General features: G+C 33.2%; 1 non-coding gene across 1 annotated transcript; it reads left to right on the top strand.

The window, feature by feature from the left end:
- Positions 1-9,322: 9,322 nt before the first annotated feature.
- Positions 9,323-9,394, top strand: TRNAY-AUA (transfer RNA tyrosine (anticodon AUA)). Its single transcript has one exon. It is a non-coding gene; the product is annotated as a tRNA-Tyr (tRNA).
- The last annotated feature ends 1,846 nt before the right edge of the window (positions 9,395-11,240 follow it).

Below are 11,240 nucleotides of genomic sequence, written 5' to 3'. Positions count from 1 at the left end.
AAAGTTCAAAGTTAAACATTCTAGAACAATACGAAATATTTAAGAATACAATAGCACACCCACAATATATACTTAATACGCAACTACAGTTCAATACGCACACATTGTTTGACGTCATAGTACGTCATAGCATACAGACAACCAACCCCCACCATAGGAGCAACACACCCCCACCCCTACCATCGACAACTGCACATTGCAGAGCCAAAATCAGCAGTGGTTCAAGAGACACTGAAGACGACGACAAATAGCGTCGAAACGGGCCGTCTGTCGAAGGTAAATACCTTTTTAACAATTTTAACACTTTTAACGTGTGACAGAGTAAATTTTATGTAAATAACCATTTTTTAAATTTTATTGTATATCTATTACAAAATTCATCATATAACTGTGAGGACGACAACGGACTGTTTTCGTGATAGACTGGAATACTGTTTGACTGTGAATGGTTCTCACATTGAGCATCTACGATAATATTTAATTAGTTTTAATGTTTTGTTTAGTTTTATGGCTTACTCAATATAATTTTACATACTTATTTGTCTCAAATTTGAAGTCCACGAAACAAGTTTAATAAATTGTTAAAATACATGATACGAGTAAATGGGTAAAGTTTCTCAGCATTCATACTTAAAATTTAGTGGAGATTCGGAATATGTAAATTTTAATATAGAGTTTCATTTAAAAAAATAGTTTACTCTCACACCCTGTATATCCGAACAACTGTTTTCGAACACTGGCATAATATTGCATGGTTTATTTCCAACAGTTTTTGTATAGAACTTTATTTTTTTAATTAAAATTTAAGCAGTTGTTAACAATTTTCCATATACTTATTGTTCGCTCTGTATATTAATGATGTTTTGATGTGATATATATTATATCAAAGTATCAATTAGTTTCTTGTGATTGTGCAGCTGATCACTGTATCTTACATTTTTTCTTGTGAAGAATATAAATATAGGTTATCAAAAATGAAAAGAAACACGACAAAAATGGATGCTTTAAATATGGTAAGATTAATTGAACAATATCTACGCATATATGTCATTTTTGACAAAATTTCATCCAGACAATAATTCATTTATTTTTTCATTACATTTACATAATTATTACCTTATCAACGTTTATTCATATTCTAAGAATGTATGAACTATTCCATCTCAAATCGACCGAAATATAGAGAAAATTGACCTTACAATTTCTAAATACAATAAAACGTTTTTTGTACGTAGAGAACTGTGATACAATGCTTTGTGCAAAGTTTGAGGCATCAGAACTTCATAGTGTTTAAATTAAAAATATTTAAATGTATCGTATTTTCATAAAATTAGCAACTTTAAACTGTTGTAGCTCCGAAACCCTTTCACCCAATGACCAAAATCATGGTTTATTTTGATGCTGAGAAATGAAAGTTTATATTGACATGTAAACAGACTTTCTTACTTTTTATGGAAATGGAGGAATTTAGATTTTTCTTCATTAAGACGCCTTTGGCTAGGAAAAAATATTTTAAAAATATATAGTTAGATTCCGCATTGAAAATACAAATAAACACATGTTCTTTACTGATGGTATGTTGATAAGAAGGTATTGAAAATATTTATTTATTTATTTATTTATTTATTTATTTATTTATTTATTTATTTATTTATTTATTTATTTATTTATTTATTTATTTATTTATTCGAATGACAGGTACATAGAATAATTTATCTTTTACCTAAACACAACCTCAAGATTTAAAAACAAAAGTATTGAAAATATGAAATAAAGAATATAAATAGTACGCGCGTGAACTAACCAGCAGCTGACTATGAGACGGGAGCTAGCCGAGATAAGCAAGGCCAGGAGACAAACACGTAATATGTCGTCTAGCAGCGCATGGCTGTGCAAGCTTTATCACAGATTTTCATAAACACAGGAGTAAAATGACGCCCAATGCTCGCTTATCTTCAGCTCTAGGCCAGTGCGTGCGGTATTGCGCCGTTCAAGTCTAGGCGTGTGAAAAAAATATATTTAATACCCTCGAAACTTATTGCCGTACCACTAAGCAAACAATGCCGAATCCCTCTTAATAATGCAAGGTTTTTTCTCAATATTTTTTTACATTTTTACAAATGGCCAAAAAGCCTAAAAGCAAGTAAAATCAGATTATCTGTCTCCCTGTGTACAATAAGAATAAGGATTACTTCTTAACATAACCTACCAAATATCAGCTTCAAAATAAGCTCTCGTTCAATGTTCTGCAGTAAATGGTTCCAGAGTTCTGAGCGCTGAAAGAGGCTTGTTTTTTATAAAATACGCTAAATTTGTCGCTCAATAATATGAAAATCGTTTGACTTTCGATAGTATATTTTTGAAAATGCACTCCCCTCAGAACCTTGTATAAGTAGGGAAAAAATTAGAGTATAAAAAAATGCGAGGTTTTTTACTGATCGATTTCATATGGAATAGCCCGTATCTGTTCAAGATATTGCAAATAAACTTAACAATCTTTTTATCTGTATCAAATTAAATGATCTAGTCGTAACCGAGGTAAATATTTTATGAATCAACTATAATGTATATGAACTTCGAAACTTCGTAGATCATCTGGCATCTGTATTGCAAACAGATCCAGATTTAACTTACGTTCATTTCTGCTTTACACTGTTACTCGAAAACCGCCTTGTGACTATCTTTCCGTCTCTGATAAATCTCTCGTTTTTTAAAAGACAAATTAATAACAAAAACCAGTAATTTAAATCTATATACAGGGACATCATTTTATTTTTTACTAACACTTCTAATATTGACCTGGCTATACCTTTAGATCAACGGTTGAGAACCGGAAACGCAGTTTGCTACCCCCTTCCGCGACTGGAGTTCGATGATACTGGCTTAATATACAAACAAATCACTTTACTAGGTATAGGAAGGAAGAAAAGTAGTTCATCCTTTATGTAAACTAGGAAATATTGCGCTTTTCAGTTTGATCATTTTCATTAGGTTTTTGTTCAATTAAAATACAGTACAGTATTAACAATGAGCGTTTTTACTCACGAACTGAGCTATCCATTCGGATGTATTCATTATGCAGTGTATATTATACTGTCTACAACACATTAGCGTACAATATAGAGAATAAAGTTAAATTGAAAAATAATCGTAATATGGATATTTAAACACATTTTTGAAAATGGTGGGCGTTCATTTCGATACAGGCTTCAGTTCTAATGTGCATATTATCGCACTATAGACTATTGTACCTAATCCCAATTACCAGTATCGTTCTTCGTACTATTAACTCATGTTGAAATAATTCTGTACCACCTTACGTACTGTAAATTCAATCTTCACTTCTGCCCGATCCGAAAAGATAAAATTACTCAGACTAGGCCCTCTAGGCTACTTAACTAGGCCCTTTTATTTAAGTTATTTTAAACAGTTGTATGATATTACGTATACGTCTAATTCCTAACAGAAATTAATATTCTCAGAAAATAGCAAAGACAGCCCAGCCTTTAAGATGGGCGAATAGAAGCGGGTGGGGGAAACCGGGATGCGACATAGGCAAATGGGGGACAGTACCTGTGCGAAAATGATTCAATATTGAAAGCTCTTTCGTCACTGGAAAACGCGAAAATATTTTGGAACGTACTGTTTACTATGACCTTAAGGCTACTATGACTGTATATGCGGTCTTGGTTCTGTGTGGAGGACGATTGAACTTCTTTAGTAGAAGGGATGGGAGTGAAGTACATTAAAAAACTGAGGTACAATAAAAATTGAAGTAAAAATAAAATGATTTCCCTGTACAATCCGTGATTGATTATACACCTGAGCAGATACACAATATCCAACATAAAACAATTCTACGTATTTTACTATAGAAAGGCAGTTTCTGCGATGAGGACTGTACCTGGTAAAAGGAACATCTGCAGAACACGTCTCCTAAAAGTAAATGTAACATCATCTTGCTGCCCCAAGGACCAGCAGACTACTTTTGACCTAGACTCGTTTCATCCAACCCTTTCTCCTCTCCTTCCCTCGTGGGAACCATGAAACCTGCAATACACGCTGAAGGTAGCAATCGTGATCCAGAGATAATCGATATGCAATATTCCTTCCCACTGTCAAATCCTTCCCTTTCAAAGGTTTCGGTACAGTCATCTGAACAATAAAGCCTACATTTTCGTGCCCTATTTAAGCTTTAAGTTCATAGAGCAGTAATAGCCAACAAACTCCAGAATCATTTCCTTATTAGAGTTATTAAAAATTAATTAAACGCTGATAATCAGACATCGGATTCTAGGGCAAATGCCTATTTTGTTTCTTTAGGAGAAAAGTAAAAATAATTATTAATATTTGTGTTTCATGGAAATTGAAAGGTATTCAAAGAGTTTTATAGTGCCCTAAAATGCCCTAAAACGGTTATTAGAGCCTAATTTGTCAATATTCGCCTAAAAATGCCTAACTCACTGCAAAGTTTCGCATTTTACACTTACTTTTTATAATTTATACATGCATTCACTGCGAAATTTAAGGCATTTAAAAAGTGGAAAGTTTGCTTCACACCGGCCATGAAACCATTGATAAAGGAAACAAAATGTTTTGAATCTCACGACACTCGCAATAGATTTCACCGAATTTAACATGTTTGGAGGCATAAATGCCGACAAAGAACCAACCTTAGTTTTGAAGCAGGCAACAATCACAACATGTGCTGCTACCGATTCAGAGATATACTATACTATACTATACTATACTATAAAAATGACTGTTTTCGGTCTGAAACCGATTAGCTGTACTGCCCTTCAGAGTGTCATAAAATCACAATTTTTGGAGAAAGAGTGTTTTTGAAATATTTATGAAAAGTCGTAAAACTGCGAATTAGTAGGGTGAACCGTTACAAAATATTTAAAAGAATGGCCCTCCTAGTGTTAACACTACCAGGAAATGCAACAATAAGTGGAACTTTGTATTTTTGCGCCTGCTTTCAAAATGATTCTCAGTGACAAAAGGCAAAGGTTAACTGTGGAGAATTTAGAAAAAATTCTGGTGGTGTACTGTGCAGATAATTATAATAAAGTCTGAGCATGGAACTGAATTTCAATAACTTAAAATGAGTAATCTTGATATCAATAATCATTATTTCATTAGTTTCAATATATTAAATTTGTGCAGCTCCGTTTATAAATATAATATAGTATTCTTTTTTAATGTTTAAACATACTTTTTTGTGCGTATTTTAGTGTATAACTAAATATTTCAGTGAAAGAAATAAGTATGATACCTTGATGTGCCTAAAATGCCTATTTTCATTAAAATAGAGCCTAATTTTACAAATTTTGAGCTTATTTTAGGCGCCTAAAACTGCAATTTTTTGTGCCTAAAAATCCGATGTCTACTGATAATACACACAGCGAGACGAAATGTATTACGTTCATTCCAACGAGTTATAAACCTAGTAATTACGAGAAAATTGTATCTAATAACGTCTAAGATATGACGAATACTTTATTGAAAATTTTGAGAGTGCCGACAAAAAATAAATATAACATTTAGCAACGTTGATAATAATATTACACATGACACGATTTCTGCGACAGCCACGACTTTGAAACTGGGTATCAACATGCGACTTATTAAACTGTAACTGCGAAGAATAAAAAAAAATTAATCGCTTCTACACAGTCTCGTAATATTTTTTGCACTACGAGAATCTGATACGAGTAATTGAGGACCGTTTTTGCAAAGCTTACTAACTGTAAAAACTAAATTTTATAGGAAACACAAAAAACTGAAATAACTGCAAATTTTGCTATAGCTCTCACATAGCAGAAAGCAAGTTTTGAAAAAAGGATCACAGTTTGACACACTACTGTGAAGGAAATAATAAGATTTTCCTAAGAAGCCTTTAGCATCATGTAGAGGCCTGTCTTATGTTAACTAATCCACCAAAATCTCAATTTTGAAAATTTTGCACTTAGGAAGTTTTGCAAAAACGGTCTTCAATTACAAATTAATGTTTCAGAATTCGTATATGTATGTACTGTATGTATGTTTGTCATCAAAAGTATGTACAATCTATAGCCTATATTATTCGTTAATTACGGTCCTGTTACATTTCTATTTTTCAGGAAATCACCCTTAGAGTATATTGCGATTTAGTATTTATTTATTTAACCTGGTAGAAATAAGCAAATATAAATGATACTCGGGAGGAAATTAAACACAGAATAAATATGGGAAATGCCTGTTATTATTCGGTTGAGAAACTTTTACCATCCAGTCTGCTGTCAAAAAATCTGAAAGTTCTTTATGGCTGTGAAACTTGGACTCTCACTTTGAGAGAGGAACATAGGTTAAGACTGTTTGAGAATAAGGTGCTTAGGAAAATATTTGGGGCTAAGAGGGTTGAAGTTACAGGAGAATGGAGAAAGTTACACAACACAGAACTTCACGCATTGTATTCTTCACCTGACATAATTAGGCACATTAAATCCAGACGTTTGAGATGGGCAGGGCATGTAGCACGTATGGGTGAATCCAGAAATGCATATAGAGTGTTAGTTGGGAGGCCGGAGGGAAAAAAGACCTTTAGGAAGGCCGAGACGTAGATGGGAAATAATATTAAAATGGATTTGAGGGAGGTGGGGTATGATGATAGAGACTGGATTAATCTTGCTGAGGATAGGGACCAATGGCGGGCTTATGTGAGGGCGGCAATGAACCTCCGGGTTCCTTAAGAGCCAGTAAGTAAGTAAGGTAGAAATAAGGCCGTTAGGCCTTCTCTGTCCCTCTACTAGGGGATTACAACTACAATAAGCGATAGGCTACAAGCGTGGTAAGTACATTATAACAGAATCGAGGAGAAGTTAGACAAGACGAGATGAAGTCGAGTCTCCTCTTTTCCGAGATTCTGTTAAGCACTTAACACATATATTACATACGTTTTGGACGATCTTAATAAAAATAAATTATTAATCAGTTTTAATTCAAATAAATAGTTCGTTTTTGGACATTAACATTTTCATGTGTGATCGCCTTTTGTTATTTATTGATAGGTGTCATTCATTTGTTATTATTCGTATTTTTCGATAGGTGTTATTCATTTGTTATTATTCGGCAGCGATTGTGAAAATGTTGTAATAAAATGAATTATAGAAAGTTTAGTTTTGTCTTCAAAGAAGTAGGTTAATTATACATCAACATAAATAAATAGCATATAGAAAATATTTGTAGGTGACACATTAATTTTACATCAGTGTTAAGAAGTTGCATACCGGTATAGGTTAATGTTTGAATACGAATTTTTCTCCATGGATGTTTTCGTGTTCAGACACGAGTGGCGCTCAGAGCAAGAACCGGAAGTCGTCAGAAATGATTTTCACGCTTACGTCTTATCTACATTAATTTCATGTTTTCTTGCAAATCTCCACTCCAATAAATTAATTTAGAATACGTCAAATAAATTGAAACTTTGTCATTATTATACAAACTTACTTCCTAAAAGTCTTAGCTTATTTTGGAATGTTTCTTGATTTATAATAACTATATATTTATCAATAGGCTATATTAATATAAAATATTACATCAATTTTGAAGTGAAAAAATTAGCTAAATTTGAATTTGATTAAAAGACTCAAAAAGGCTAAATTGGTCTAAGAATTCGAATAATGAGAAACAGAGCATAGAATACAAACTTTTTATTTATTTTTTTATTTATTAATGTCTATAACAGGGCAAAGCCCCAATTGCAATAGACAGTAGGTTTTAAAGCATAGAATTGCAGATAACATGAAAAAAGAGATAAAACAGATACAAATGCAAGAAACAATTGTAAATACAAATAAAAAATGAAAAATAAAACATAGACAAATATATACTACCCAAATAAAAGGCACAGATATAGATATAAATGTAAAATACAAAACAAAAATAAATGAAAAATAGATAAGTATATATATCGTAGCCAGAAATGTAAAATGTAGCTATAATTGGCAAATTATAGAGTAACAAATAGATAGCAATATTATTTAAAATCAACTACCTTCAGTATATTAATAAGAAAATTTTTTTTTTCATGTTAGAAATGCTTAAATCTAGATAGCATGTTTTACATATTTCATTGAAATTTTAACACATTTTCATGTGCTGAAGTGTTTAGCATTTATTAAAATAAACTATAGTGCGATGAGGATAATCAAGAAACACACATCTGAGGCAGAAAACATTAACACCTTAGAAGACAAAATTAGCATAAATTCTGTCACGCTGTGCGAAAACTGTCAATAATAAGAGTATATTTTTAAACTATTAAGTGCGTACTTTTATACCATTAAGTGAAATCAACCGTGTGGTGTTGTTTCTTAAATAGTTCAAATTATTTTTAGAAATACAGTACATTAACAAAATTGTGTCAAATATGTGAACTTCAAATGATCAAATAACATCTTTCGATTCTTCTTATACTGATAACACTTTGGAAAGCCAGTGGTACCTTTCATGTCGGCTTTCAGTTCAAGAATAAGTGGTTTCGAAATGTCAAGGAGAATGTAAAGCTAAAGCATAAATTCATTACAGGATCACAAAAACACAATAGACTATACATCTCAGATTATGTCAAGAAATTCTCCCAAATAGCAAGGAAGAAGATTACAAGTGGTTTCACATTATTGGATTCCGATGAAGGTTTTGCGGATCGCATACCATGTATTGCAAATACGCGGGAAAGAATCCGATTATCTCGGTTCTTCCGAGGGTAAAACCTGTGGGACGGCGCTTTACGAGGTTCAGAAAACAAAGAGTAGCTAAATCTCTTTCTTCACAACACACTGCTCCACTCAATATACTGTATTTACATTTCGTTTAGCCTTTGACATAAGTCAACCCACGCATTCTCTGATAATTTTATGTAAAGGAATATTTCTTATAATTTTCTTATCTCAGGCTAAATTAAGTAGGGTAGAAGTGGGTACAGTAAGACGGGGAGAACAGTGAGACATATTTTATTAGATGGTAAATTTTGATGTTGAGATGTTGGTAACAGTGGAGTTGTATGTTGCATGAGTACAGTAATAGTTTTTCATACTCGATTTGATTCTAGTTATAAAGGTGAGTGATGAAAAAATAATTCGTAATTTTTCACTCTAGAAGTAAAATTTTGGCTTGTGTTTAATCAAGGTTATATTGGATATACAAATGAGATATAAATATTAATATATATTATTATATTGTACCGAAGTACATATGATATTTCCATGCAGATATTCTGCGTCATCATACGATGAAAGAGTAATGGAACGGAGACGATTCTTCCGACGCCGGGGTGGAATCCGGTGTGGCTTAGTGGATAAAGCGTCAGCACATAGAGCTGAAAACCCGGGTTCAAATCCCGGCGCCGGAGAGAATTTTTCTCCGTTCCATTACTCTTTCATCGTATGATGACGCAGAATATCTGCATGGAAATATCATATGTACTTCGGTACAATATAATAATATATATGATATGCGTAAATCACTTCGTGAATTAAGACGGCGCTTATTCCGTCGGATCCCGGCCAACTTGTTACTCATTACGAGTGTACCTCAGCACATGTGTGGACTTCGGTCCTAGGTTCATAGATATCTATGACGTAGTGCAGAGGGCGGCCACTAGAGGGAACCCAAGAGTTGGAACTTAAAACTGAGACGATTCTTCCGACGCCGGAGTGGAATCCGGTGTGGCTTAGTGGATAAAGCGTCAGCACGTAGAGCTGAAAACCCGGGTTCAAATCCCGGTGCCGGAGAGAATTTTTCTCCGTTCCATTACTCTTTCATCGTATAAATATTAATGTTTCGTTACCTAATACTATGGTATTTGAGATTATGTTTGGCAAAGTTTCGTCTTTCTTGTTTTGATTTTAAAGTGATGGCGTCATTTTTAAATGAACTATGCGTAAAGGGGACAGTGAGACATGCCATTGAAGGGTACACTAAGACGTCTCACTGTCCCCATGTACCAATTATTTGCAAAAACTAACTGTAATTATATTACATTTACCAATAACTAACATTAAAAATGAACACACTAGTAACCAATTTAGGTACTGTAGCTTAAAATAATGGATACATTACGTTTTAATGGTTTCATAAATAAAAAATTATTCACAAAATTTAAGAAAATGTTAAAAAATAATATAGAATTACATTAAATTCTTATAATTATAAGCTTTGTTGTCACCAAAAATTTATTTCATTTTTTTTCGCAAAAGTTTGAAATGTCATGGAAAATTCACTTTTCCAAATGTTCTAGATGTTCCAATGGTTTCGAAGTCAGACATCAAAATGACTCTAAATAAGCCTACAGAACATGCCAAGATAAAGAGACAGCAAGCTTTCCTTTCTTTTGAAATAAATATAAATAATTTCAATGTCCGTTAATAAACACTGTGGTGTCTCACTGTACCCTTCTGAATGGGAACAGTGAGACATTTGCATTTTTTTGACAAACACGTATTGCATATTATGCCCTTTATCTATTAACATTTTTGTTTATGTATTATTATAGGCCTACTCCATGTTTTAATGTCTATTTCTATTGCACTTGATTTTAAAAATACTTTAATTATCACTTGCATACAATATGTCTTAATATTTTGTGTCTCACTGTAACCACTACTCTCCTACCCCCTTAAAAAGTTAAATGATGAGGAATATACTACTGTAAACTTTTGTAGTACAGTTATCAGGCCAGATACTAATTAATTACACATTCAATTTCTCTCTCCGAAAATGATTTTTTGTCCTTCTTTAACATTACAGTTAGAGTACTGTGTAATTGAAGTCTATGTGAACTTCCATAGCTCGTAATCAAACACATAATTTTTCTTCCTCCCGAGGACAGAAACGAATGTGTGGAGCGGCGACTTATATGTAAACTGTAGCCTTTAATTTGGAGTGCGAACATCTATCCCGGAGAGATTCATTTACTGGTGTTCCTACCTGCACCCAAGAAGCGATTTGTATACTCAAGTAATCCTTCGGAGAGAACAGCTAACAGTTCCCTGAGGCCACATTACCTAGCCGACCAGGGTAACGGATATTTATGGCCGACTTAATGTGTGAAATATAGTTAGGGTTTCCGGTACAGCTGAATCTTGGATCCAGCTCCCAAGAGACAGATATGTGTGCAATGTGATATTGAGGCGTTCCAGACAAGCTGAATACTTCGTCAGACATAAATATACTGCATAATTAAGTAAATTGCCGAA

The sequence above is a fragment of the Periplaneta americana genome, chromosome 1 (assembly GCF_040183065.1).
Source record: "Periplaneta americana isolate PAMFEO1 chromosome 1, P.americana_PAMFEO1_priV1, whole genome shotgun sequence".
NCBI lineage: Eukaryota > Metazoa > Arthropoda > Insecta > Blattodea > Blattidae > Periplaneta > Periplaneta americana.
The sequence above is the reverse complement of the archived record's forward strand: the minus strand, read 5'-3'. Positions and strand labels throughout refer to the sequence as shown.